General features: G+C 48.1%; 20 non-coding genes across 20 annotated transcripts; 6 read left to right on the forward strand and 14 right to left on the reverse strand.

Annotated features, from left to right (window-relative positions):
* Positions 1-1,034: 1,034 nt before the first annotated feature.
* trnam-cau (transfer RNA methionine (anticodon CAU)) lies at positions 1,035-1,107 on the reverse strand. The gene has a single exon. It is a non-coding gene; the product is annotated as a tRNA-Met (tRNA).
* Positions 1,108-1,309: 202 nt separating this feature from the next.
* On the reverse strand, positions 1,310-1,381 carry trnad-guc (transfer RNA aspartic acid (anticodon GUC)). Its single transcript has one exon. It is a non-coding gene; the product is annotated as a tRNA-Asp (tRNA).
* A 135-nt stretch (positions 1,382-1,516) lies between these two features.
* trnag-gcc (transfer RNA glycine (anticodon GCC)) lies at positions 1,517-1,587 on the forward strand. Its single transcript has one exon. It is a non-coding gene; the product is annotated as a tRNA-Gly (tRNA).
* Positions 1,588-4,259: 2,672 nt separating this feature from the next.
* trnam-cau (transfer RNA methionine (anticodon CAU)) lies at positions 4,260-4,332 on the reverse strand. Its single transcript has one exon. It is a non-coding gene; the product is annotated as a tRNA-Met (tRNA).
* Positions 4,333-4,534: 202 nt separating this feature from the next.
* Positions 4,535-4,606, reverse strand: trnad-guc (transfer RNA aspartic acid (anticodon GUC)). The gene has a single exon. It is a non-coding gene; the product is annotated as a tRNA-Asp (tRNA).
* Positions 4,607-4,741: 135 nt separating this feature from the next.
* Positions 4,742-4,812, forward strand: trnag-gcc (transfer RNA glycine (anticodon GCC)). Its single transcript has one exon. It is a non-coding gene; the product is annotated as a tRNA-Gly (tRNA).
* Positions 4,813-7,525: 2,713 nt separating this feature from the next.
* Positions 7,526-7,598, reverse strand: trnam-cau (transfer RNA methionine (anticodon CAU)). Its single transcript has one exon. It is a non-coding gene; the product is annotated as a tRNA-Met (tRNA).
* Positions 7,599-7,800: 202 nt separating this feature from the next.
* trnad-guc (transfer RNA aspartic acid (anticodon GUC)) lies at positions 7,801-7,872 on the reverse strand. Its single transcript has one exon. It is a non-coding gene; the product is annotated as a tRNA-Asp (tRNA).
* A 135-nt stretch (positions 7,873-8,007) lies between these two features.
* Positions 8,008-8,078, forward strand: trnag-gcc (transfer RNA glycine (anticodon GCC)). Its single transcript has one exon. It is a non-coding gene; the product is annotated as a tRNA-Gly (tRNA).
* Positions 8,079-10,750: 2,672 nt separating this feature from the next.
* Positions 10,751-10,823, reverse strand: trnam-cau (transfer RNA methionine (anticodon CAU)). The gene has a single exon. It is a non-coding gene; the product is annotated as a tRNA-Met (tRNA).
* A 202-nt stretch (positions 10,824-11,025) lies between these two features.
* trnad-guc (transfer RNA aspartic acid (anticodon GUC)) lies at positions 11,026-11,097 on the reverse strand. Its single transcript has one exon. It is a non-coding gene; the product is annotated as a tRNA-Asp (tRNA).
* A 135-nt stretch (positions 11,098-11,232) lies between these two features.
* On the forward strand, positions 11,233-11,303 carry trnag-gcc (transfer RNA glycine (anticodon GCC)). The gene has a single exon. It is a non-coding gene; the product is annotated as a tRNA-Gly (tRNA).
* A 2,672-nt stretch (positions 11,304-13,975) lies between these two features.
* On the reverse strand, positions 13,976-14,048 carry trnam-cau (transfer RNA methionine (anticodon CAU)). The gene has a single exon. It is a non-coding gene; the product is annotated as a tRNA-Met (tRNA).
* Positions 14,049-14,249: 201 nt separating this feature from the next.
* On the reverse strand, positions 14,250-14,321 carry trnad-guc (transfer RNA aspartic acid (anticodon GUC)). The gene has a single exon. It is a non-coding gene; the product is annotated as a tRNA-Asp (tRNA).
* Positions 14,322-14,456: 135 nt separating this feature from the next.
* trnag-gcc (transfer RNA glycine (anticodon GCC)) lies at positions 14,457-14,527 on the forward strand. The gene has a single exon. It is a non-coding gene; the product is annotated as a tRNA-Gly (tRNA).
* A 2,673-nt stretch (positions 14,528-17,200) lies between these two features.
* trnam-cau (transfer RNA methionine (anticodon CAU)) lies at positions 17,201-17,273 on the reverse strand. The gene has a single exon. It is a non-coding gene; the product is annotated as a tRNA-Met (tRNA).
* A 202-nt stretch (positions 17,274-17,475) lies between these two features.
* Positions 17,476-17,547, reverse strand: trnad-guc (transfer RNA aspartic acid (anticodon GUC)). Its single transcript has one exon. It is a non-coding gene; the product is annotated as a tRNA-Asp (tRNA).
* A 6,766-nt stretch (positions 17,548-24,313) lies between these two features.
* Positions 24,314-24,386, reverse strand: trnam-cau (transfer RNA methionine (anticodon CAU)). Its single transcript has one exon. It is a non-coding gene; the product is annotated as a tRNA-Met (tRNA).
* Positions 24,387-24,584: 198 nt separating this feature from the next.
* trnad-guc (transfer RNA aspartic acid (anticodon GUC)) lies at positions 24,585-24,656 on the reverse strand. The gene has a single exon. It is a non-coding gene; the product is annotated as a tRNA-Asp (tRNA).
* A 135-nt stretch (positions 24,657-24,791) lies between these two features.
* Positions 24,792-24,862, forward strand: trnag-gcc (transfer RNA glycine (anticodon GCC)). The gene has a single exon. It is a non-coding gene; the product is annotated as a tRNA-Gly (tRNA).
* The last annotated feature ends 715 nt before the right edge of the window (positions 24,863-25,577 follow it).

Raw genomic sequence — 25,577 nt, forward strand, 5'->3', positions numbered from 1 at the left:
TGACTAAGTCCTGGTTCATGTAGTCGGTCATAACTTCCTGGTTCCACTAGTCCATCACTACTTCCTTTTTCTGGTAGTCAGTCACTGCTCCCTGGTTCATGTAGTCAGCCACTGCTTCCCGGTTCTACTAGTCCATCACTACTTCCTTTTTTCTGGTAGTCGGTCACTACTTCCTGTTTCATGTGTTCAGTCACTGATTCCTGGTTCCAGTAGTCCATCACTGCTTCCTGGTGACAGGAGTCCATAACTACTTCCTCTTTCCGGTAGTCCATCACTACAGCCTGTTTCATGTGTTCAGTCGCTGCTTCCTGGTTCCAAATGCTTCATTCTCTGGCAGTCTTGGTCCTTCTGTCTCTGGTGTTCCTGGTCCTTGTCTCTCTGGTAGTCCTGGTCTTTGAGATAAAAGTTGTAAATCTGCTAAAAGTCAGCGCTCCTCTCTCTCTGACTGATAAACACACAACAACTCCCGCTTTCCCTCACGTTGAGGAAGGAGCGAAACAAGGCCCCTATTTTTGCACTAGTGGTCAAAACGAGTATTGCATCCGTACTGTAAGACACTCCCATTGAAAATGAATGGGCAAAGTTGAATGAGTTGAGCGTAAGCTATACGCTGGTCTTTGAGATAAAAGTTGTAAATCTGCTAAAAGTCAGCGCTCCTCTCTCTCTGACTGATAAACACACAACAACTCCCGCTTTCCCTCACGTTGAGGAAGGAGCGAAACAAGGCCCCTATTTTTGCACTAGTGGTCAAAACGAGTATTGCATCCGTACTGTAAGACACTCCCATTGAAAATGAATGGGCAAAGTTGAATGAGTTGAGCGTAAGCTATACGCTGCCGCAGCACAGACCAGGGTTCAATTCCCCGACGGGGAGTGTGTCCTTTTCCATTGAAGTGATTGACTGCTGTGAACAGCGTTCCCTTGCCCTGTGCTTGAGAGTTGGTGCTGAGTCGAGCTGTGGATGACAGCGACAGGTGGAAAGCAGCCCTCTGAGGCTTGATGAGTGAAAGGACAGTGACGGTCAGCTAAACATGTGCCCCGTGTGAGGCTCGAACTCACGACCTTCAGATTATGAGACTGACGCGCTGCCTACTGCGCCAACGAGGCCTGAACACCAAGAAAATGGAGCCAAAAAAAAAAAAAAAAATTGTTGCCGCATGTATTTTAAACCCTGACTTGGACATGCAGACATCCGGGGGATGTGAAAGTATTCAACGCGGATTGGGAATTTTCCTTGGACACCCTGAACAGCCAAAATACAGTGAGGGAAAGGGAGAAGGCCAACGTTGATGGGTGTATAAGAAAGACACTCCCCGTCGGGGAATTGAACCCCGGTCTCCCGCGTGACAGGCGGGGATACTCACCACTATACTAACGAGGAGAGGTGCCTTGCTTCCCGGTGAGTCCAACCTCCGTGACCGGAGGAGTTAAGGTCACAGTGTGGCGGGGGATTGGCTCAGAGGTCACAGAGGTTGGACCAGATGTCTTCCCATGGTGGAATTTTGTCCACGTGGAAGCATTGGTGGTTCAGTGGTAGAATTCTCGCCTGCCACGCGGGAGGCCCGGGTTCGATTCCCGGCCAATGCAGCACGGCTTTTAATCTCCCTCAGCTGGAGCTGTTGAAGTTCCGGAGAGATCCAGGTGTTCAATGACAAGGCAGTCCGCTCCAGGATGAAGAGCAGAGTCGGCATCTGCTGTTCTCGATCAGCTGTCTGGCTGCTGTTCACTGTGAAAGAGGAACATGCAGAGTGGAGTTGTTGTCTTATCGTGAAGAGGAAAAAAAAAAAAAAAACACTGGTAAGTACCTTCCTGGTTCTGGTAGTTTGTCACCTTTTCCTGGTTCCTGTGGTCAGTCACAACTTCCTGGTTACAGGAGTCCATCACTACTTCCTCTTTCCGGTAGTCCATCACTACATCCCGTTTCATGTATTCAGTCACTGCTTCCTGGTGAGTGTAGCCTTTCGCTACCTCATGTTAATTGAACCAACCAGAGCCTCCTGTCTGGCAGCAGAAGAGTTTCCTCTGAAAGACCGAAGGCCTGAATCAGAAAGCAAAACCCCCAAGACTCTATGAATCCAGCAGAAAAACAGGGAAGGACACTCGACACTTTGCTAACCCTAACCCTAAGCCCGGTCATATGTGATGATATGATTGACCCAGATAAGACCAGACCTGGCCAGTGACTGTTGAAGCTGCTGGAGATGAGCCCGACCAGAAATGTCTTTCAGCTCACTGCTGACTTTTGCCTGCAGGTGAGTGCAATGGCAAGGGGGAGGAGTCCTTCTTCTGGCAGTCAGTCACTGCTCCCTGGTTCATGTCGTCAGCCACTGCTTCCTGGTTCCAGTAGTCCATCACTACTTCCTTTTTCTGGTAGTTCGTCGCCTTTTCCTGGTTCATGTGGTGGGTCACTGCTTCCTGGTGATTGTAGCCTTTCCTTACCTCCTATCAATTGAACCAACCAGAGCCTCCTGTTTGGCAGCAGAAGAGTTGCCTCTGAAAGACCGAAGGCCTGAATCAGAAAGCAAAATCCCCAAGACTCTATGAATCCAGCAGAAAAACATGGAAGTATACTGGCCACTTTGCTAACCCTAACCCTAAGCTCAGTCATATGTGATGATATGATTGACCCAGATAAGACCAGACCTGGCCAATGACTGTTGAAGCTGCTGGAGATGAACCTGACCAGAAATGTCTTTCAGCTCACTGCTGACTTTTGCCTGCAGGTGAGTGGAATGGCAATGGGGGAGGAGTTTGCCCCCGCTCACACCAACATGTTAATGGCTGACTGGGAGACCTCGGCTCTGCAGACATCTGGGGAGTGTGTTGCTATTCAGAACGGGAGTTTAACGTCCTCTTGGACACTCCCAACAGTCACAACATCCAAATGGAATAACTGTCGACACACACCATCAGATGGGATATTCAAGTTTTCTTTGAGCCCACCAACACCCAAGCCCTCTTGTATGACACCGGTTTTCATCCAAGCTACACATTTGCTGGATGAGTTAAATCTCAACTCCTCAGATTGCACAGAATCTGCTCCCAGCGGACTGATTCTTATCAATCCACAAAGGTGCTGTTTGCAGCGGTGTCCACAAGAGGGCACTGTCACTGTGTCTTGAGGAAGAGCCTGAAATCAGTCAGTCACTGCTTCCTGGTTCCAGTAGTCAGTCACTGCTTGGTGGTTCCAGTAGTCCATCACTACTTCCTTTTGCTGGTAGTCCGTGACTAAGTCCTGGTTCATGTAGTCGGTCATAACTTCCTGGTTCCACTAGTCCATCACTACTTCCTTTTTCTGGTAGTCAGTCACTGCTCCCTGGTTCATGTAGTCAGCCACTGCTTCCCGGTTCTACTAGTCCATCACTACTTCCTTTTTTCTGGTAGTCCGTCACTACTTCCTGTTTCATGTGTTCAGTCACTGATTCCTGGTTCCAGTAGTCCATCACTGCTTCCTGGTGACAGGAGTCCATAACTACTTCCTCTTTCCGGTAGTCCATCACTACAGCCTGTTTCATGTGTTCAGTCGCTGCTTCCTGGTTCCAAATGCTTCATTCTCTGGCAGTCTTGGTCCTTCTGTCTCTGGTGTTCCTGGTCCTTGTCTCTCTGGTAGTCCTGGTCTTTGAGATAAAAGTTGTAAATCTGCTAAAAGTCAGCGCTCCTCTCTCTCTGACTGATAAACACACAACAACTCCCGCTTTCCCTCACGTTGAGGAAGGAGCGAAACAAGGCCCCTATTTTTGCACTAGTGGTCAAAACGAGTATTGCATCCGTACTGTAAGACACTCCCATTGAAAATGAATGGGCAAAGTTGAATGAGTTGAGCGAAAGCTATACACTGGTCTTTGAGATAAAAGTTGTAAATCTGCTAAAAGTCAGCGCTCCTCTCTCTCTGACTGATAAACACACAACAACTCCCGCTTTCCCTCACGTTGAGGAAGGAGCGAAACAAGGCCCCTATTTTTGCACTAGTGGTCAAAACGAGTATTGCATCCGTACTGTAAGACACTCCCATTGAAAATGAATGGGCAAAGTTGAATGAGTTGAGCGTAAGCTATACGCTGCCGCAGCACAGACCAGGGTTCAATTCCCCGACGGGGAGTGTGTCCTTTTCCATTGAAGTGATTGACTGCTGTGAACAGCGTTCCCTTGCCCTGTGCTTGAGAGTTGGTGCTGAGTCGAGCTGTGGATGACAGCGACAGGTGGAAAGCAGCCCTCTGAGGCTTGATGAGTGAAAGGACAGTGACGGTCAGCTAAACATGTGCCCCGTGTGAGGCTCGAACTCACGACCTTCAGATTATGAGACTGACGCGCTGCCTACTGCGCCAACGAGGCCTGAACACCAAGAAAATGGAGCCAAAAAAAAAAAAAAAAATTGTTGCCGCATGCATTTTAAACCCTGACTTGGACATGCAGACATCCGGGGGATGTGAAAGTATTCAACGCGGATTGGGAATTTTCCTTGGACACCCTGAACAGCCAAAATACAGTGAGGGAAAGGGAGAAGGCCAACGTTGATGGGTGTATAAGAAAGACACTCCCCGTCGGGGAATTGAACCCCGGTCTCCCGCGTGACAGGCGGGGATACTCACCACTATACTAACGAGGAGAGGTGCCTTGCTTCCCGGTGAGTCCAACCGCCGTGACCGGAGGAGTTAAGGTCACAGTGTGGCGGGGGATTGGCTCAGAGGTCACAGAGGTTGGACCAGATGTCTTCCCATGGTGGAATTTTGTCCACGTGGAAGCATTGGTGGTTCAGTGGTAGAATTCTCGCCTGCCACGCGGGAGGCCTGGGTTCGATTCCCGGCCAATGCAGCACGGCTTTTAATCTCCCTCAGCTGGAGCTGTTGAAGTTCCGGAGAGATCCAGGTGTTCAATGACAAGGCAGTCCGCTCCAGGATGAAGAGCAGAGTCGGCATCTGCTGTTCTCGATCAGCTGTCTGGCTGCTGTTCACTGTGAAAGAGGAACATGCAGAGTGGAGTTGTTGTCTTATCGTAAAGAGGGTTCCTTCTAAAGAAGAGGAAAAAAAAAACCACTGGTAAGTACCTTCCTGGTTCTAGTAGTATGTCACTACTTCCTTGTTCTGGTAGTTTGTCACCTTTTCCTGGTTCCTGTGGTCAGTCACAACTTCCTGGTTACAGGAGTCCATCACTACTTCCTCTTTCCGGTAGTCCATCACTACATCCCGTTTCATGTATTCAGTCACTGCTTCCTGGTGAGTGTAGCCTTTCGCTACCTCATGTTAATTGAACCAACCAGAGCCTCCTGTCTGGCAGCAGAAGAGTTTCCTCTGAAAGACCGAAGGCCTGAATCAGAAAGCAAAACCCCCAAGACTCTATGAATCCAGCAGAAAAACAGGGAAGGACACTCGACACTTTGCTAACCCTAACCCTAAGCCCGGTCATATGTGATGATATGATTGACCCAGATAAGACCAGACCTGGCCAGTGACTGTTGAAGCTGCTGGAGATGAGCCCGACCAGAAATGTCTTTCAGCTCACTGCTGACTTTTGCCTGCAGGTGAGTGCAATGGCAAGGGGGAGGAGTCCTTCTTCTGGCAGTCAGTCACTGCTCCCTGGTTCATGTCGTCAGCCACTGCTTCCTGGTTCCAGTAGTCCATCACTACTTCCTTTTTCTGGTAGTTCGTCGCCTTTTCCTGGTTCATGTGGTGGGTCACTGCTTCCTGGTGATTGTAGCCTTTCCTTACCTCCTATCAATTGAACCAACCAGAGCCTCCTGTTTGGCAGCAGAAGAGTTGCCTCTGAAAGACCGAAGGCCTGAATCAGAAAGCAAAATCCCCAAGACTCTATGAATCCAGCAGAAAAACATGGAAGTATACTGGCCACTTTGCTAACCCTAACCCTAAGCTCAGTCATATGTGATGATATGATTGACCCAGATAAGACCAGACCTGGCCAATGACTGTTGAAGCTGCTGGAGATGAACCTGACCAGAAATGTCTTTCAGCTCACTGCTGACTTTTGCCTGCAGGTGAGTGGAATGGCAATGGGGGAGGAGTTTGCCCCCGCTCACACCAACATGTTAATGGCTGACTGGGAGACCTCGGCTCTGCAGACATCTGGGGAGTGTGTTGCTATTCAGAACGGGAGTTTAACGTCCTCTTGGACACTCCCAACAGTCACAACATCCAAATGGAATAACTGTCGACACACACCATCAGATGGGATATTCAAGTTTTCTTTGAGCCCACCAACACCCAAGCCCTCTTGTATGACACCGGTTTTCATCCAAGCTACACATTTGCTGGATGAGTTAAATCTCAACTCCTCAGATTGCACAGAATCTGCTCCCAGCGGACTGATTCTTATCGATCCACAAAGGTGCTGTTTGCAGCGGTGTCCACAAGAGGGCACTGTCACTGTGTCTTGAGGAAGAGCCTGAAATCAGTCAGTCACTGCTTCCTGGTTCCAGTAGTCAGTCACTGCTTGGTGGTTCCAGTAGTCCATCACTACTTCCTTTTGCTGGTAGTCCGTGACTAAGTCCTGGTTCATGTAGTCGGTCATAACTTCCTGGTTCCACTAGTCCATCACTACTTCCTTTTTCTGGTAGTCAGTCACTGCTCCCTGGTTCATGTAGTCAGCCACTGCTTCCCGGTTCTACTAGTCCATCACTACTTCCTTTTTTCTGGTAGTCGGTCACTACTTCCTGTTTCATGTGTTCAGTCACTGATTCCTGGTTCCAGTAGTCCATCACTGCTTCCTGGTGACAGGAGTCCATAACTACTTCCTCTTTCCGGTAGTCCATCACTACAGCCTGTTTCATGTGTTCAGTCGCTGCTTCCTGGTTCCAAATGCTTCATTCTCTGGCAGTCTTGGTCCTTCTGTCTCTGGTGTTCCTGGTCCTTGTCTCTCTGGTAGTCCTGGTCTTTGAGATAAAAGTTGTAAATCTGCTAAAAGTCAGCGCTCCTCTCTCTCTGACTGATAAACACACAACAACTCCCGCTTTCCCTCACGTTGAGGAAGGAGCGAAACAAGGCCCCTATTTTTGCACTAGTGGTCAAAACGAGTATTGCATCCGTACTGTAAGACACTCCCATTGAAAATGAATGGGCAAAGTTGAATGAGTTGAGCGTAAGCTATACGCTGGTCTTTGAGATAAAAGTTGTAAATCTGCTAAAAGTCAGCGCTCCTCTCTCTCTGACTGATAAACACACAACAACTCCCGCTTTCCCTCACGTTGAGGAAGGAGCGAAACAAGGCCCCTATTTTTGCACTAGTGGTCAAAACGAGTATTGCATCCGTACTGTAAGACACTCCCATTGAAAATGAATGGGCAAAGTTGAATGAGTTGAGCGTAAGCTATACGCTGCCGCAGCACAGACCAGGGTTCAATTCCCCGACGGGGAGTGTGTCCTTTTCCATTGAAGTGATTGACTGCTGTGAACAGCGTTCCCTTGCCCTGTGCTTGAGAGTTGGTGCTGAGTCGAGCTGTGGATGACAGCGACAGGTGGAAAGCAGCCCTCTGAGGCTTGATGAGTGAAAGGACAGTGACGGTCAGCTAAACATGTGCCCCGTGTGAGGCTCGAACTCACGACCTTCAGATTATGAGACTGACGCGCTGCCTACTGCGCCAACGAGGCCTGAACACCAAGAAAATGGAGCCAAAAAAAAAAAAAAAAATTGTTGCCGCATGCATTTTAAACCCTGACTTGGACATGCAGACATCCGGGGGATGTGAAAGTATTCAACGCGGATTGGGAATTTTCCTTGGACACCCTGAACAGCCAAAATACAGTGAGGGAAAGGGAGAAGGCCAACGTTGATGGGTGTATAAGAAAGACACTCCCCGTCGGGGAATTGAACCCCGGTCTCCCGCGTGACAGGCGGGGATACTCACCACTATACTAACGAGGAGAGGTGCCTTGCTTCCCGGTGAGTCCAACCGCCGTGACCGGAGGAGTTAAGGTCACAGTGTGGCGGGGGATTGGCTCAGAGGTCACAGAGGTTGGACCAGATGTCTTCCCATGGTGGAATTTTGTCCACGTGGAAGCATTGGTGGTTCAGTGGTAGAATTCTCGCCTGCCACGCGGGAGGCCCGGGTTCGATTCCCGGCCAATGCAGCACGGCTTTTAATCTCCCTCAGCTGGAGCTGTTGAAGTTCCGGAGAGATCCAGGTGTTCAATGACAAGGCAGTCCGCTCCAGGATGAAGAGCAGAGTCGGCATCTGCTGTTCTCGATCAGCTGTCTGGCTGCTGTTCACTGTGAAAGAGGAACATGCAGAGTGGAGTTGTTGTCTTATCGTGAAGAGGAAAAAAAAAAAAAAAACACTGGTAAGTACCTTCCTGGTTCTGGTAGTTTGTCACCTTTTCCTGGTTCCTGTGGTCAGTCACAACTTCCTGGTTACAGGAGTCCATCACTACTTCCTCTTTCCGGTAGTCCATCACTACATCCCGTTTCATGTATTCAGTCACTGCTTCCTGGTGAGTGTAGCCTTTCGCTACCTCATGTTAATTGAACCAACCAGAGCCTCCTGTCTGGCAGCAGAAGAGTTTCCTCTGAAAGACCGAAGGCCTGAATCAGAAAGCAAAACCCCCAAGACTCTATGAATCCAGCAGAAAAACAGGGAAGGACACTCGACACTTTGCTAACCCTAACCCTAAGCCCGGTCATATGTGATGATATGATTGACCCAGATAAGACCAGACCTGGCCAGTGACTGTTGAAGCTGCTGGAGATGAGCCCGACCAGAAATGTCTTTCAGCTCACTGCTGACTTTTGCCTGCAGGTGAGTGCAATGGCAAGGGGGAGGAGTCCTTCTTCTGGCAGTCAGTCACTGCTCCCTGGTTCATGTCGTCAGCCACTGCTTCCTGGTTCCAGTAGTCCATCACTACTTCCTTTTTCTGGTAGTTCGTCGCCTTTTCCTGGTTCATGTGGTGGGTCACTGCTTCCTGGTGATTGTAGCCTTTCCTTACCTCCTATCAATTGAACCAACCAGAGCCTCCTGTTTGGCAGCAGAAGAGTTGCCTCTGAAAGACCGAAGGCCTGAATCAGAAAGCAAAATCCCCAAGACTCTATGAATCCAGCAGAAAAACATGGAAGTATACTGGCCACTTTGCTAACCCTAACCCTAAGCTCAGTCATATGTGATGATATGATTGACCCAGATAAGACCAGACCTGGCCAATGACTGTTGAAGCTGCTGGAGATGAACCTGACCAGAAATGTCTTTCAGCTCACTGCTGACTTTTGCCTGCAGGTGAGTGGAATGGCAATGGGGGAGGAGTTTGCCCCCGCTCACACCAACATGTTAATGGCTGACTGGGAGACCTCGGCTCTGCAGACATCTGGGGAGTGTGTTGCTATTCAGAACGGGAGTTTAACGTCCTCTTGGACACTCCCAACAGTCACAACATCCAAATGGAATAACTGTCGACACACACCATCAGATGGGATATTCAAGTTTTCTTTGAGCCCACCAACACCCAAGCCCTCTTGTATGACACCGGTTTTCATCCAAGCTACACATTTGCTGGATGAGTTAAATCTCAACTCCTCAGATTGCACAGAATCTGCTCCCAGCGGACTGATTCTTATCGATCCACAAAGGTGCTGTTTGCAGCGGTGTCCACAAGAGGGCACTGTCACTGTGTCTTGAGGAAGAGCCTGAAATCAGTCAGTCACTGCTTCCTGGTTCCAGTAGTCAGTCACTGCTTGGTGGTTCCAGTAGTCCATCACTACTTCCTTTTGCTGGTAGTCCGTGACTAAGTCCTGGTTCATGTAGTCGGTCATAACTTCCTGGTTCCACTAGTCCATCACTACTTCCTTTTTCTGGTAGTCAGTCACTGCTCCCTGGTTCATGTAGTCAGCCACTGCTTCCCGGTTCTACTAGTCCATCACTACTTCCTTTTTTCTGGTAGTCGGTCACTACTTCCTGTTTCATGTGTTCAGTCACTGATTCCTGGTTCCAGTAGTCCATCACTGCTTCCTGGTGACAGGAGTCCATAACTACTTCCTCTTTCCGGTAGTCCATCACTACAGCCTGTTTCATGTGTTCAGTCGCTGCTTCCTGGTTCCAAATGCTTCATTCTCTGGCAGTCTTGGTCCTTCTGTCTCTGGTGTTCCTGGTCCTTGTCTCTCTGGTAGTCCTGGTCTTTGAGATAAAAGTTGTAAATCTGCTAAAAGTCAGCGCTCCTCTCTCTCTGACTGATAAACACACAACAACTCCCGCTTTCCCTCACGTTGAGGAAGGAGCGAAACAAGGCCCCTATTTTTGCACTAGTGGTCAAAACGAGTATTGCATCCGTACTGTAAGACACTCCCATTGAAAATGAATGGGCAAAGTTGAATGAGTTGAGCGTAAGCTATACGCTGGTCTTTGAGATAAAAGTTGTAAATCTGCTAAAAGTCAGCGCTCCTCTCTCTCTGACTGATAAACACACAACAACTCCCGCTTTCCCTCACGTTGAGGAAGGAGCGAAACAAGGCCCCTATTTTTGCACTAGTGGTCAAAACGAGTATTGCATCCGTACTGTAAGACACTCCCATTGAAAATGAATGGGCAAAGTTGAATGAGTTGAGCGTAAGCTATACGCTGCCGCAGCACAGACCAGGGTTCAATTCCCCGACGGGGAGTGTGTCCTTTTCCATTGAAGTGATTGACTGCTGTGAACAGCGTTCCCTTGCCCTGTGCTTGAGAGTTGGTGCTGAGTCGAGCTGTGGATGACAGCGACAGGTGGAAAGCAGCCCTCTGAGGCTTGATGAGTGAAAGGACAGTGACGGTCAGCTAAACATGTGCCCCGTGTGAGGCTCGAACTCACGACCTTCAGATTATGAGACTGACGCGCTGCCTACTGCGCCAACGAGGCCTGAACACCAAGAAAATGGAGCCAAAAAAAAAAAAAAAAATTGTTGCCGCATGCATTTTAAACCCTGACTTGGACATGCAGACATCCGGGGGATGTGAAAGTATTCAACGCGGATTGGGAATTTTCCTTGGACACCCTGAACAGCCAAAATACAGTGAGGGAAAGGGAGAAGGCCAACGTTGATGGGTGTATAAGAAAGACACTCCCCGTCGGGGAATTGAACCCCGGTCTCCCGCGTGACAGGCGGGGATACTCACCACTATACTAACGAGGAGAGGTGCCTTGCTTCCCGGTGAGTCCAACCGCCGTGACCGGAGGAGTTAAGGTCACAGTGTGGCGGGGGATTGGCTCAGAGGTCACAGAGGTTGGACCAGATGTCTTCCCATGGTGGAATTTTGTCCACGTGGAAGCATTGGTGGTTCAGTGGTAGAATTCTCGCCTGCCACGCGGGAGGCCCGGGTTCGATTCCCGGCCAATGCAGCACGGCTTTTAATCTCCCTCAGCTGGAGCTGTTGAAGTTCCGGAGAGATCCAGGTGTTCAATGACAAGGCAGTCCGCTCCAGGATGAAGAGCAGAGTCGGCATCTGCTGTTCTCGATCAGCTGTCTGGCTGCTGTTCACTGTGAAAGAGGAACATGCAGAGTGGAGTTGTTGTCTTATCGTGAAGAGGAAAAAAAAAAAAAAAACACTGGTAAGTACCTTCCTGGTTCTGGTAGTTTGTCACCTTTTCCTGGTTCCTGTGGTCAGTCACAACTTCCTGGTTACAGGAGTCCATCACTACTTCCTCTTTCCGGTAGTCCATCACTACATCCCGTTTCATGTATTCAGTCACTGCTTCCTGGTGAGTGTAGCCTTTCGCTACCTCATGTTAATTGAACCAACCAGAGCCTCCTGTCTGGCAGCAGAAGAGTTTCCTCTGAAAGACCGAAGGCCTGAATCAGAAAGCAAAACCCCCAAGACTCTATGAATCCAGCAGAAAAACAGGGAAGGACACTCGACACTTTGCTAACCCTAACCCTAAGCCCGGTCATATGTGATGATATGATTGACCCAGATAAGACCAGACCTGGCCAGTGACTGTTGAAGCTGCTGGAGATGAGCCCGACCAGAAATGTCTTTCAGCTCACTGCTGACTTTTGCCTGCAGGTGAGTGCAATGGCAAGGGGGAGGAGTCCTTCTTCTGGCAGTCAGTCACTGCTCCCTGGTTCATGTCGTCAGCCACTGCTTCCTGGTTCCAGTAGTCCATCACTACTTCCTTTTTCTGGTAGTTCGTCGCCTTTTCCTGGTTCATGTGGTGGGTCACTGCTTCCTGGTGATTGTAGCCTTTCCTTACCTCCTATCAATTGAACCAACCAGAGCCTCCTGTTTGGCAGCAGAAGAGTTGCCTCTGAAAGACCGAAGGCCTGAATCAGAAAGCAAAATCCCCAAGACTCTATGAATCCAGCAGAAAAACATGGAAGTATACTGGCCACTTTGCTAACCCTAACCCTAAGCTCAGTCATATGTGATGATATGATTGACCCAGATAAGACCAGACCTGGCCAATGACTGTTGAAGCTGCTGGAGATGAACCTGACCAGAAATGTCTTTCAGCTCACTGCTGACTTTTGCCTGCAGGTGAGTGGAATGGCAATGGGGGAGGAGTTTGCCCCCGCTCACACCAACATGTTAATGGCTGACTGGGAGACCTCGGCTCTGCAGACATCTGGGGAGTGTGTTGCTATTCAGAACGGGAGTTTAACGTCCTCTTGGACACTCCCAACAGTCACAACATCCAAATGGAATAACTGTCGACACACACCATCAGATGGGATATTCAAGTTTTCTTTGAGCCCACCAACACCCAAGCCCTCTTGTATGACACCGGTTTTCATCCAAGCTACACATTTGCTGGATGAGTTAAATCTCAACTCCTCAGATTGCACAGAATCTGCTCCCAGCGGACTGATTCTTATCGATCCACAAAGGTGCTGTTTGCAGCGGTGTCCACAAGAGGGCACTGTCACTGTGTCTTGAGGAAGAGCCTGAAATCAGTCAGTCACTGCTTCCTGGTTCCAGTAGTCAGTCACTGCTTGGTGGTTCCAGTAGTCCATCACTACTTCCTTTTGCTGGTAGTCCGTGACTAAGTCCTGGTTCATGTAGTCGGTCATAACTTCCTGGTTCCACTAGTCCATCACTACTTCCTTTTTCTGGTAGTCAGTCACTGCTCCCTGGTTCATGTAGTCAGCCACTGCTTCCCGGTTCTACTAGTCCATCACTACTTCCTTTTTTCTGGTAGTCGGTCACTACTTCCTGTTTCATGTGTTCAGTCACTGATTCCTGGTTCCAGTAGTCCATCACTGCTTCCTGGTGACAGGAGTCCATAACTACTTCCTCTTTCCGGTAGTCCATCACTACAGCCTGTTTCATGTGTTCAGTCGCTGCTTCCTGGTTCCAAATGCTTCATTCTCTGGCAGTCTTGGTCCTTCTGTCTCTGGTGTTCCTGGTCCTTGTCTCTCTGGTAGTCCTGGTCTTTGAGATAAAAGTTGTAAATCTGCTAAAAGTCAGCGCTCCTCTCTCTCTGACTGATAAACACACAACAACTCCCGCTTTCCCTCACGTTGAGGAAGGAGCGAAACAAGGCCCCTATTTTTGCACTAGTGGTCAAAACGAGTATTGCATCCGTACTGTAAGACACTCCCATTGAAAATGAATGGGCAAAGTTGAATGAGTTGAGCGTAAGCTATACGCTGGTCTTTGAGATAAAAGTTGTAAATCTGCTAAAAGTCAGCGCTCCTCTCTCTCTGACTGATAAACACACAACAACTCCCGCTTTCCCTCACGTTGAGGAAGGAGCGAAACAAGGCCCCTATTTTTGCACTAGTGGTCAAAACGAGTATTGCATCCGTACTGTAAGACACTCCCATTGAAAATGAATGGGCAAAGTTGAATGAGTTGAGCGTAAGCTATACGCTGCCGCAGCACAGACCAGGGTTCAATTCCCCGACGGGGAGTGTGTCCTTTTCCATTGAAGTGATTGACTGCTGTGAACAGCGTTCCCTTGCCCTGTGCTTGAGAGTTGGTGCTGAGTCGAGCTGTGGATGACAGCGACAGGTGGAAAGCAGCCCTCTGAGGCTTGATGAGTGAAAGGACAGTGACGGTCAGCTAAACATGTGCCCCGTGTGAGGCTCGAACTCACGACCTTCAGATTATGAGACTGACGCGCTGCCTACTGCGCCAACGAGGCCTGAACACCAAGAAAATGGAGCCAAAAAAAAAAAAAAAATTGTTGCCGCATGTATTTTAAACCCTGACTTGGACATGCAGACATCCGGGGGATGTGAAAGTATTCAACGCGGATTGGGAATTTTCCTTGGACACCCTGAACAGCCAAAATACAGTGAGGGAAAGGGAGAAGGCCAACGTTGATGGGTGTATAAGAAAGACACTCCCCGTCGGGGAATTGAACCCCGGTCTCCCGCGTGACAGGCGGGGATACTCACCACTATACTAACGAGGAGAGGTGCCTTGCTTCCCGGTGAGTCCAACCGCCGTGACCGGAGGAGTTAAGGTCACAGTGTGGCGGGGGATTGGCTCAGAGGTCACAGAGGTTGGACCAGATGTCTTCCCATGGTGGAATTTTGTCCACGTGGAAGCATTGGTGGTTCAGTGGTAGAATTCTCGCCTGCCACGCGGGAGGCCCGGGTTCGATTCCCGGCCAATGCAGCACGGCTTTTAATCTCCCTCAGCTGGAGCTGTTGAAGTTCCGGAGAGATCCAGGTGTTCAATGACAAGGCAGTCCGCTCCAGGATGAAGAGCAGAGTCGGCATCTGCTGTTCTCGATCAGCTGTCTGGCTGCTGTTCACTGTGAAAGAGGAACATGCAGAGTGGAGTTGTTGTCTTATCGTGAAGAGGAAAAAAAAAAAAAAAAACACTGGTAAGTACCTTCCTGGTTCTGGTAGTTTGTCACCTTTTCCTGGTTCCTGTGGTCAGTCACAACTTCCTGGTTACAGGAGTCCATCACTACTTCCTCTTTCCGGTAGTCCATCACTACATCCCGTTTCATGTATTCAGTCACTGCTTCCTGGTGAGTGTAGCCTTTCGCTACCTCATGTTAATTGAACCAACCAGAGCCTCCTGTCTGGCAGCAGAAGAGTTTCCTCTGAAAGACCGAAGGCCTGAATCAGAAAGCAAAACCCCCAAGACTCTATGAATCCAGCAGAAAAACAGGGAAGGACACTCGACACTTTGCTAACCCTAACCCTAAGCCCGGTCATATGTGATGATATGATTGACCCAGATAAGACCAGACCTGGCCAGTGACTGTTGAAGCTGCTGGAGATGAGCCCGACCAGAAATGTCTTTCAGCTCACTGCTGACTTTTGCCTGCAGGTGAGTGCAATGGCAAGGGGGAGGAGTCCTTCTTCTGGCAGTCAGTCACTGCTCCCTGGTTCATGTCGTCAGCCACTGCTTCCTGGTTCCAGTAGTCCATCACTACTTCCTTTTTCTGGTAGTTCGTCGCCTTTTCCTGGTTCATGTGGTGGGTCACTGCTTCCTGGTGATTGTAGCCTTTCCTTACCTCCTATCAATTGAACCAACCAGAGCCTCCTGTTTGGCAGCAGAAGAGTTGCCTCTGAAAGACCGAAGGCCTGAATCAGAAAGCAAAATCCCCAAGACTCTATGAATCCAGCAGAAAAACATGGAAGTATACTGGCCACTTTGCTAACCCTAACCCTAAGCTCAGTCATATGTGATGATATGATTGACCCAGATAAGACCAGACCTGGCCAATGACTGTTGAAGCTGCTGGAGATGAACCTGACCAGAAATGTCTTTCAGCTCACTGCTGACTTTTGCCTGCAGGTGAGTGGAATGGCAATGGGGGAGGAGTTTGCCCCCGCTCACACCAACATGTTAATGGCTGACTGGGAGACCTCGGCTCTGCAGACATCTGGGGAGTGTGTTGCTATTCAGAACGGGAGTTTAACGTCCTCTTGGACACTCCCAACAGTCACAACATCCAAATGGAATAACTGTCGACACACACCATCAGATGGGATATTCAAGTTTTCTTTGAGCCCACCAACACCCAAGCCCTCTTGTATGACACCGGTTTTCATCCAAGCTACACATTTGCTGGATGAGTTAAATCTCAACTCCTCAGATTGCACAGAATCTGCTCCCAGCGGACTGATTCTTATCAATCCACAAAGGTGCTGTTTGCAGCGGTGTCCACAAGAGGGCACTGTCACTGTGTCTTGAGGAAGAGCCTGAAATCAGTCAGTCACTGCTTCCTGGTTCCAGTAGTCAGTCACTGCTTGGTGGTTCCAGTAGTCCATCACTACTTCCTTTTGCTGGTAGTCCGTGACTAAGTCCTGGTTCATGTAGTCGGTCATAACTTCCTGGTTCCACTAGTCCATCACTACTTCCTTTTTCTGGTAGTCAGTCACTGCTCCCTGGTTCATGTAGTCAGCCACTGCTTCCCGGTTCTACTAGTCCATCACTACTTCCTTTTTTCTGGTAGTCGGTCACTACTTCCTGTTTCATGTGTTCAGTCACTGATTCCTGGTTCCAGTAGTCCATCACTGCTTCCTGGTGACAGGAGTCCATAACTACTTCCTCTTTCCGGTAGTCCATCACTACAGCCTGTTTCATGTGTTCAGTCGCTGCTTCCTGGTTCCAAATGCTTCATTCTCTGGCAGTCTTGGTCCTTCTGTCTCTGGTGTTCCTGGTCCTTGTCTCTCTGGTAGTCCTGGTCTTTGAGATAAAAGTTGTAAATCTGCTAAAAGTCAGCGCTCCTCTCTCTCTGACTGATAAACACACAACAACTCCCGCTTTCCCTCACGTTGAGGAAGGAGCGAAACAAGGCCCCTATTTTTGCACTAGTGGTCAAAACGAGTATTGCATCCGTACTGTAAGACACTCCCATTGAAAATGAATGGGCAAAGTTGAATGAGTTGAGCGAAAGCTATACACTGGTCTTTGAGATAAAAGTTGTAAATCTGCTAAAAGTCAGCGCTCCTCTCTCTCTGACTGATAAACACACAACAACTCCCGCTTTCCCTCACGTTGAGGAAGGAGCGAAACAAGGCCCCTATTTTTGCACTAGTGGTCAAAACGAGTATTGCATCCGTACTGTAAGACACTCCCATTGAAAATGAATGGGCAAAGTTGAATGAGTTGAGCGTAAGCTATACGCTGCCGCAGCACAGACCAGGGTTCAATTCCCCGACGGGGAGTGTGTCCTTTTCCATTGAAGTGATTGACTGCTGTGAACAGCGTTCCCTTGCCCTGTGCTTGAGAGTTGGTGCTGAGTCGAGCTGTGGATGACAGCGACAGGTGGAAAGCAGCCCTCTGAGGCTTGATGAGTGAAAGGACAGTGACGGTCAGCTAAACATGTGCCCCGTGTGAGGCTCGAACTCACGACCTTCAGATTATGAGACTGACGCGCTGCCTACTGCGCCAACGAGGCCTGAACACCAAGAAAATGGAGCAAAAAAAAAAAAAAAAAATTGTTGCCGCATGTATTTTAAACCCTGACTTGGACATGCAGACATCCGGGGGATGTGAAAGTATTCAACGCGGATTGGGAATTTTCCTTGGACACCCTGAACAGCCAAAATACAGTGAGGGAAAGGGAGAAGGCCAACGTTGATGGGTGTATAAGAAAGACACTCCCCGTCGGGGAATTGAACCCCGGTCTCCCGCGTGACAGGCGGGGATACTCACCACTATACTAACGAGGAGAGGTGCCTTGCTTCCCGGTGAGTCCAACCGCCGTGACCGGAGGAGTTAAGGTCACAGTGTGGCGGGGGATTGGCTCAGAGGTCACAGAGGTTGGACCAGATGTCTTCCCATGGTGGAATTTTGTCCACGTGGAAGCATTGGTGGTTCAGTGGTAGAATTCTCGCCTGCCACGCGGGGGCCAGTCGTGTGTTGTGGGCTCAGACAGCCAGCCAATCAGAGCGAGCCTGCCAGCCACGTGGGGCGCCGGCATTCCAGCCAATCAGATTGCAGGGATTTGTTTCCATTCATTCTAATGCCGCAAGTGCGCGAGTCAGGGGCAGGCCCGTGAATTACACTTACATTTAAATATTATATTGATGATATATTTATAGAATTGAGAAGTCAATCCAAATCACTTCAAATGTTTATTTTACAGTACTGTGATTTTAATACTTTACAATATGTACAACAGGTTTCAACATTGGCTTATAATGTTAATAAATATATACACAATATTTACATTTAAAACATATATTTACAACAAAAACAAGAATGCTAACTTAAGACTCTCTGTGTCAAACAAATAAAGAACAAAATAATACCTGTTCTGGGCTGACATGTGCAGTAAATATGTTTAGAAATGTAACATTCTTTTTTGGTGTTTTGGATGGATGGATGGATGGATGGATTTACTGACTTGGTGGAGTGGTCCATACTTTAAAAATTTAAATAAAGGCGCTGACAATTGAGATATGTATTAAAAACAACAGCAACAACAATGACAACAACAACAACAACAACAACAACAACAACAACAACAACAACAATAGTAATAATATATAATAATATGAATATTAATAATAATTATGATCATCATCATAATGTTATTTACTTTATAATTTATAGTAATCTTTATTTGAATACCATGTTTTCTTTTCACACTTTATTTTAAACGTTTCCTTCTGCAGAGTCGACTGGATATGGAGGCCACACAGATCACCCTCCAGGGCTTCAGTGCAGAGCAGGACAGGACTGCAGGACCAGGGCTTCAGTGCAGGGCTGGAGGACTGCAGGACCAGGGTTTAGTGCAGAGCAGGACAGAGGTGAAGGATCAGTCCACCAGGTGTCTGTCGGTAACCGTAACCCTCGAAATGAGGAAAGCATTTGATTTCTGAAGTGTCTGATGTCTCTTTCTGACCCCTGTAGTTTAATGAGCTGCATCTGTAAGAACATTTCACACCTCGGGGGGTCTCATCCCTCAGAAGCTCTGCTGTGGGATGAATGGGCGCTGCAGGAGGAGCACCAGGGGTGGAGAGAGTTTCTGAAACAAAGAATAAACACATAGAATATAGAAAGTGTGTTGTAGGATTTAAGAACAAATGTGTTCTACAATCAGACCTGGAGCAGAGGAGTCTCTGGAGTCTGGAAGGAGAAACTTCAGCTCCGGTGGAAGAGGGACAGGGGTCTGCAGAGGAGCCACAGCTGAGGAGAGAGGAGAGATGTTAGTATTTCACTGTAAATCTGGACTTTGTGAATGTAAAGTATGCACTGAGCTTTTGTAGAGTGCTTTATTTGTACCGTCTCCTGATTCCAGGGCAGCAGAGGAGGCCTGAGCAGAATCTCTGGCCGCAGATTGAGCAGCTGTAGAGAGGAAGACTCAGTTACTTCATATTATTGATACATTGTCATTTACAGTATTTACACAAATGTTAGTCCAATTCACACAACATTCAACCTTAACCTCCTCTGCTCATCTGTTTGACTTGTTAAATTTTGTTTTGAGAGGACTGAACTTATCGAGTGTTAGTTTGTAATCAGAATAACAATAAATGTTTGAGCAGAGGAAGCACTCACATCAAATGTTAAGTTGAAACCACCACTCACCACCTCATTCAACTTCACAAGCATGCCTAATAAAAATATAGCTTACCCTCAATGCAGAATGTATCAATTCATAGTCACTTGGACTTTTGGTAGAACAGACATGAAAGGAACCAAGCATAAAGTGACCGGAATGTGGTCATGAACGTTTGAACTCATGCACAGGACCAGAACATGTCCCAAAATAGTCCACACTGAATGTCTCTGTGAACCTGAGGGCTGCTGCCGCTGGGTGACTGGAGCAGGAGCAGAGGAATCTGCAAGATAAATCAAATATGTACTTATTACAACCTACACAAAACTGTGCACTTAGGTGGGTCTGATGGGTCCTTACAGATTTCAAAAAGCTCAGTGGAGATGCTGAGCATTGACCTCTCCAGCTCATCATCTTCATCCATTTCTGCACATAAGAAAAAGTAAAAACACAAGACTGCTCTTTTAATAACATTAAAAGAGAGTAAAATGCTGTTGTGTAGCAAAATGCAATCAATTTTAAACTTCTGAATGTTTACTCACCCACAGGTTCAGCTGAAGCAGTGATGGAGACAGAGGTGGGGAGGGCAGAGAGGGGAGAGACAGAGGGGAGAGAGAGGGAGACAGAGGGAGAGACAGAGGAGGAGACAGAGGGGAGAGAGAGGGAGACAGAGGGAGAGACAGAGGGGGGAGAGAGGGAGACAGAGGGAGAGACAGGAGTGGGAAGAGGAGAAGAGGAGACAGAAGAGGAGGAGGCAGGGCCAGAGGAGAGCTTCTGTCTCTTTTGGAGGTATTGCTGCAGTTTGTGCATCTTGGTTCCGGGAGCACACTTCCTCTTCAGAATGAAGGCTGCATAGCCGTCCTCCCTGCTGTCCCAGACCTCCCTCCAGGTACTGCTGGCTCGGGCACCAAACCCAACCAGCTGGTCATCCTCAGCAGCAGGAGCTGCACAGCTGGTTTTGTGCCTCATACTGGAGGAGATCATTGATCTCCTGAAAGCTGAGGGCGTAGCGACGGAAGGACATCAGGCTGTCTTTGCTAGGCCCCTCAGTCATCACAACTCCAGCAGCCTCCTCTCTCTGCTGACTCTTGATGAGGGTCAAAGTGTAACCCACATCATTCTACCAGGAGCCAGCGGAAGGACTTCCCCTTGTAGCTCCAAACTGCAGCAGCTCCTCTCCCAGGAGCCTCTGCTCCTCTCTCCCTCTGTCTGACCAGCTCCTCCTTCACAGCAGCACTCCGGTCCTTCATGGATGGAGTCTCCTTGATTCTTCTGGCCTCATCAGAAGGATCCTGTTGCAGGAATCCACCAGGGAAAGTCACACGGACTCGGCCAGGAAAAAAAATACTCTTCTTCATTTTGCTGCAGAGACAGATAAAAGAAATTAACTCAAATTCATTCCAAACCATTCAAAGGCATTCAATCTTTAGCTCATGTAAATATCCTGTGGGAAATTATATTCATATTTCACGACTATGATACATGAATGATGTGTTCTCATAGTTGTGGTCCATTACAAGACTTCAGAACCACAGAGCTTTATTTATTACTTTTTTGCATTAGTTACACAACCAATAAACTTGGACAAAGCGTAGTTTATGAGTAAAATATACGTTTCTGATTTATTTAATGCATAGACAACACCATTACAGAGGAGAAATGAAAAAATATGCATATCTACAAAACTTAATAGTGTATTAAACTGCAATAAATCAACTCACAAACGTAGTAGACAAGTATGATTCCGCCTTAATGATAAACAAAGAGGATAAATGAAGCATTTACAGCCGGATATCCACCAATAAAACACTATTACCCATGTAGTGGTAAATTAAGTCCAAAAGTAATTAACAAAGAAGCCAGTGATGTTAAAAAGGTTGACATACTAACACAACACTGTCAGTAAAATGCTGTATTTGTTGGGGAATTGCTCCGTAAATGTTGAAAAAGTTACGTCGTGTTAGCTAACGTTAATGTCAATTTAAGTCAATAAAGACTGTTTTGAACTGATTACGGACAAAATAGTTCAATTCAAGATGTGTAAAAATAAGCAGTGACATAAATCGACCTAAAACAGTATACCAAGACATTAAACATCACGTATTATTAGCCAGCTGATAAATACAGTTTTAAACAGACCATCACGACGAAACACAATGATTTAAACACTTCTACAAGCTCAGCCTTAAGTTACGATTTAATTGGCATTTTATACGTTTTATGAAGTAAAAATAACCAGAACATTTATAAGTCCAGTCAACTCCAGGAGGATAAAGTTGCTCACCTTGTTGTCGTGCTGAAGCCACAGACAGGAATGAATGCAGACCACGGTTCCCATTGGAATCAATGGGGCGGCGGCCACAACGACTCCGGTGGCCAAACGTGTAACTGCACCCTCTTCCCCATTGTTCACTGCCATAGGGAGCGGTTTAGCACTACCATAGAGAATGAATGGGAACGGTTTAGGGCCGTTTAGCTAAAGAATCCCCGGCGGCCGCGCGGGAGGCCCGGGTTCGATTCCCGGCCAATGCAGCGCGGCTTTTAATCTCCCTCAGCTGGAGCTGTTGAAGTTCCGGAGAGATCCAGGTGTTCAATGACAAGGCAGTCCGCTCCAGGATGAAGAGCAGAGTCGACATGTGCTGTTCTCGATCAGCTGTCTGGCTGCTGTTCACTGTGAAAGAGGAACATGCAGAGTGGAGTTGTCGTCTTATCGTAAAGAGGGTTCATTCTAAAGAAGAAGAAAAAAAACCCACTGGTAAGTACCTTCCTGGTTCTAGTAGTATGTCACTACTTCCTAGTTCCAGTCATGTGTCACGATTTCCTGCTTGTGGCAGTCAGTCAAGACTTGGTGGTTCCCGTAACCTGTCACTTCTTCCTGGTTCCTGCAGCCTCTCCACAATTGGTTCTGGTAGTTTGTCTCAACTTCCTGGTTCCAGTAGTCCATCACTACTTCCTTGTTCTGGTAGTTTGTCACCTTTTCCTGGTTCCTGTGGTCAGTCACAACTTCCTGGTTACAGGAGTCCATCACTACATCCCGTTTCATGTATTCAGTCACTGCTTCCTGGTGAGTGTAGCCTTTCGCTACCTCATATTAATTGAACCAAGCAGAGCCTCCTGTCTGGCAGCAGAAGAGTTTCCTCTGAAAGACCGAAGGCCTGAATCAGAAAGCAAAACCCCCAAGACTCTATGAATCCAGCAGAAAAACATGGAAGTATACTGGCCACTTTGCTAACCCTAACCCTAAGCTCAGTCATATGTGATGATATGATTGACCCAGATAAGACCAGACCTGGCCAGTGACTGTTGAAGCTGCTGGAGATGAACCCGACCAAAAATGTCTTTCAGCTCACTGCTGACTTTTGCCTGCAGGTGAGTGGAATGGCAATGGGGGAGGAGTTTGCCCCCGCTCACACCAACATGTTAATGGCTGACTGGGAGACCTCGGCTCTGCAGACATCTGGGGAGTGTGTTGCTATTCAGAACGGGAGTTTAACGTCCTCTTGGACACTCCCAACAGTCACAACATCCAAATGGAATAACTGTCGATACACACCATCAGATGGGATATTCAAGTTGTCTTTGAGCCCACCAACACCCAAGCCCTCTCGTATGACACCGGTTTTCATCCAAGCTAAACATTTGCCGGATGAGTTAAATCTCAACTCCTCAGATTCCACAGAATCTGCTCCCAGCGGACTGATTCTTATCAATCCACAAAGGTGCTTTTGCAGCCGTATCCACAAGAGGGCACTGTCACTGTGTCTTGAGGAAGAGCCTGAAATCAGTCAGTCACTGCTTCTTGGTTCCAATAGTCAGTCACTGCTTTGTGGTTCCAGTAGTCCATCACGACTTCCTTTTGCTGGTAGTCCGTGACTAAGTCCTAGTTCATGTAGTTGGTCATAACTTCCTGGTTCCACTAGTCCATCACTACTTCCTTTTTCGGGTAGTCAGTCACTGCTCCCTGGTTCATGTAGTCAGCCACTGCTTCCTGGTTCTACTAGTCCATCACTACTTCCTTTTTTCTGGTAGTCCGTGACTAAGTCCTGGTTCATGTAGTCGGTCATAACTTCCTGGTTCCACTAGTCCATCACTACTTCCTTTTTCTGGTAGTCAGTCACTGCTTCCTGGTTCCAATTGTCAGTCACTGCTTTGTGGTTCCACTAGTCCATCACTACTTCCTTTTTCGGGTAGTCAGTCACTGCTCCCTGGTTCATGTAGTCAGCCACTGCTTCCTGGTTCTACTAGTCCATCACTACTTCCTTTTTTCTGGTAGTCCGTCACTACTTCCTGTTTCATGTGTTCAGTCACTGATTCCTGGTTCCAGTAGTCCATCACTGCTTCCTGGTGACAGGAGTCCATAACTACTTCCTCTTTCCGGTAGTCCATCACTACAGCCTGTTTCATGTGTTCAGTCGCTGCTTCCTGGTTCCAAATGCTTCATTCTCTGGCAGTCTTGGTCCTTCTGTCTCTGGTGTTGCTGGTCCTTGTCTCTCTGGTAGTCCTGGTCTTTGAGATAAAAGTTGTAAATCTGCTAAAAGTCAGCGCTCCTCTCTCTCTCTGACTGATAAACACACAACAACTCCCGCTTTCCCTCACGTTGAGGAAGGAGCGAAACAAGGCCCCTATTTTTGCACCAGTGGTCAAAACGAGTATTGCATCCGCACTGTAAGACACTCCCATTGGAAATGAATGGGCAAAGTTTAAGGAGTTGAGCGTAAGCTATACGCGGCCGCAGCGCAGACCAGCCAGGGTTCAATTCCCCGATGGGGAGTGTGTCCTTTTCCATTGAGGTGATTGACTGCTGTGAACAGCGTTCCCTTGCCCTGTGCTTGAGAGTTGGTGCTGAGTGGAGCTGTGGATGACAGCGACAGGTGGGAAGCAGCCCTGTGAGGCTTGATGAGTGAAAGGACAGTGACGGTCAGCTAAACATGTGCCCCGTGTGAGGCTTGAACTCACGACCTTCAGATTATGAGACTGACGCGCTGCCTACTGCGCCAACGAGGCCTGAACACCAAGAAAATGGAGCCAAAAAAAAAAAAATTGTTGCCGCATGTATTTTAAACCCTGACTGGGACATGCAGACATCCGGGGGATGTGAGAGTATTCAATGCGGATTGGGAATTTTCCGTGGACACCCTGAACAGCCAAAATACAGTGAGGGACAGGGAGAAGGCCAACGTTGATGGGTGCATAAGAAAGACACTCCCCGTCGGGGAATTGAACCCCGGTCTCCCGCGTGACAGGCGGGGATACTCACCACTATACTAACGAGGAGAGGTGCCTTGCTTCCCAGTGAGTTCAACCGCCGTGACCGGAGGAGTTAAGGTCACAGTGTGGCGGGGGATTGGCTCAGAGGTCACAGAGGTTGGACCAGATGTCTTCCCATGGTGGAATTTTGTCCACGTGGAAGCATTGGTGGTTCAGTGGTAGAATTCTCGCCTGCCACGCGGGAGGCCCGGGTTCGATTCCCGGCCAATGCAGCGCGGCTTTTAATCTCCCTCAGCTGGAGCTGTTGAAGTTCCGGAGAGATCCAGGTGTTCAATGACAAGGCAGTCCGCTCCAGGATGAAGAGCAGAGTCGACATGTGCTGTTCTCGATCAGCTGTCTGGCTGCTGTTCACTGTGAAAGAGGAACATGCAGAGTGGAGTTGTCGTCTTATCGTAAAGAGGGTTCATTCCAAAGAAGAAGAAAAAAAACCCACTGGTAAGTACCTTCCTGGTTCTAGTAGTATGTCACTACTTCCTAGTTCCAGTCATGTGTCACGATTTCCTGCTTGTGGCAGTCAGTCAAGACTTGGTGGTTCCCGTAACCTGTCACTTCTTCCTGGTTCCTGCAGCCTCTCCACAATTGGTTCTGGTAGTTTGTCTCAACTTCCTGGTTCCAGTAGTCCATCACTACTTCCTTGTTCTGGTAGTTTGTCACCTTTTCCTGGTTCCTGTGGTCAGTCACAACTTCCTGGTTACAGGAGTCCATCACTACATCCCGTTTCATGTATTCAGTCACTGCTTCCTGGTGAGTGTAGCCTTTCGCTACCTCATATTAATTGAACCAAGCAGAGCCTCCTGTCTGGCAGCAGAAGAGTTTCCTCTGAAAGACCGAAGGCCTGAATCAGAAAGCAAAACCCCCAAGACTCTATGAATCCAGCAGAAAAACATGGAAGTATACTGGCCACTTTGCTAACCCTAACCCTAAGCT

This window comes from Salarias fasciatus, unplaced genomic scaffold (assembly GCF_902148845.1).
Source record: "Salarias fasciatus unplaced genomic scaffold, fSalaFa1.1, whole genome shotgun sequence".
Taxonomy (NCBI): Eukaryota; Metazoa; Chordata; class Actinopteri; order Blenniiformes; family Blenniidae; genus Salarias; species Salarias fasciatus.